A 1,969-nucleotide genomic window follows, 5' to 3' on the forward strand; every position below is an offset into this window, starting at 1 on the left:
CCCTTCACTTTTAGAGGGGGCTCACAGGCAGGTCTCTGCCTACCACATCAGCCTTTTGTGGGTGGCTTTTCAGCTGCTGCAGGGCAGGGTCTTATTTGAAGAAGGGGGAGAAGTGGCCTCATGAAAGGGAAGAGGCTGCAGGACGAGAGCTGTACTGGGGAAGGAGGGTATCCCAAGGTGTGTGTGGGGGCACATGTTGATCTGTGCAAGTGGCCTCAAAGTGGTGAGGGCTGAGGAGGCAGTCTCCAGAGGAGATGAGGCCAGATGTACATGTGAGGGTGTGTGTATGAGAATGGGTGGTGATGTCCCTTGAGTTGGCAGTGAGTGAGATGCCAGTGAATGTGTGATGGGTTTGAGTGTGTGAGTTTAGAGTGATGAGATGGTTGCCTTACCCTGGCTGCACGGATGAGATCATTCATCCTCTATCTGCATTGGATGGCCAACCTTACCCTGGCAGAACGGAGGAGATCATTCATCCTCTTGCGGCACTGGGTGGTCTTCTTGTCCTCTTCTGGAGGACATCAGTGCTGACCACCACTACCACCACCTTCCAAGCCTGATTGGTCACGCCGCTGCCCATCCTGTGGCCAGAGCGGAGGTACAGGACATTGTGGTGGGCCTCCATGGCATCCAAAAGGCGTTGCTGCAGTCTTTTTGTCTTTAATGGACATCTTCCCTGCAGCTGTTGTGGGCTGGAAGCACTGAGGTGTGTGCACGTGTCTGGAATTTAAATAAGGCACCCGCCATGCTGAAGCGGCAAGGTGATGGCATGGCGGGCAAATAAGATAACTCTGTCTTCCTCTCCACAGATGCTGTCAGTTCTGCTGAGTTTTTCCAGCAATTTTTGTTGTTATGTGTAAAATAAAATCAATCTGTTTTCCTTCTCACAATCCATGTACGAATGGGATAGGATCTTGTTGGGACCCAAAGCGTGCTTTTAGAAATTAATAGTAGACTCATAGTTCATATGATTTGCCTGAATTCCCAGCTCTTCCTGTCTTGTGACAGGAGAATTAAGGAAGTTGTGGAAATCCGAGCAGAACTCAAACCTGCTGAGTTTTTCCAGCACTTTTTGTTTTTGTTTCAGATTTCCAGCATCCGCAGCATTTTGCTTTGATTTTATTCTTCCCCTTCCTAGCCAAGGGATGCTGAAGCCAGTTATGATTTTCCACCATCGCTCCCACAGCTGAGCCCAACTCGTTGAGTGCAGAACGATCGTTGAACCTGGAACCTTCCTATTCTGAATGGTCCAGTTCAACCCAATATGCTGATTAAATTTTCCACAATAGAAGATTCCTGATTTTTTTTTTGGGTTTTGAATGTTTTTTCTGTCCATTGCAGAGTATTACTTGGAGCTGGTGTACTTGGTCACTGCCTTTGTCCCTGTCGCCAAGGCGTGCTTGGCCAGTTCCCCGGGCAGCAACAAGCACACAGTAGTCTGCATCTCTCAGGAGCTGATGGTGCTGCCCTTGTTGTAATGGGCCAGGCGATAAGCCTCGCCCACGATGCGCTCGAAAATATCATTCACGAACAAGTTCAAGATGGTCATGGCCTTGGAGGTGTTGCTGGTGTCGGGGTGAATCTGCTTCATCACTTTGTAGATGTTGATGGAGTAACTCTCCTTCCTCGACCTTCGCCTCTTCTTGCCGCCCTGACGGTTTCTTTAAGGCTTTCTTGGCTCCCTTCTTGGGAGCTGGTTTCTTCTCATCAACCATCTTCAGTTTCAGACACATTGCACCATTGTTGAGTGTCTATGTTCAGGATCATTTATGACAGAGAGTAGATAACTGGCTACAGTCTTCTGCTGATCTCTCTGCTACTAGTTGAAGTTTTAAAACAAATGCAAAATTGAAATATTAGGCTACTTAAATGTAAAGGGCTCCCTTTCTGCCTTTAGTAGAATTGGATGCTTCTTCAGTTCTTTGCCTGAAGGCAGGTCTAACCCACAGCACCACAACCTCCATCACAG

The 1,969-nt window shown here is 48.1% G+C and overlaps 1 pseudogene; it reads right to left on the reverse strand.

Annotated features, from left to right (window-relative positions):
• Positions 1-1,345: 1,345 nt before the first annotated feature.
• Positions 1,346-1,733, reverse strand: LOC121278813 (annotated as a pseudogene).
• Positions 1,734-1,969: the final 236 nt, after the last annotated feature.

This window comes from Carcharodon carcharias, chromosome 6, assembly GCF_017639515.1.
Source record: "Carcharodon carcharias isolate sCarCar2 chromosome 6, sCarCar2.pri, whole genome shotgun sequence".
NCBI classification, from domain to species: Eukaryota; Metazoa; Chordata; class Chondrichthyes; order Lamniformes; family Lamnidae; genus Carcharodon; species Carcharodon carcharias.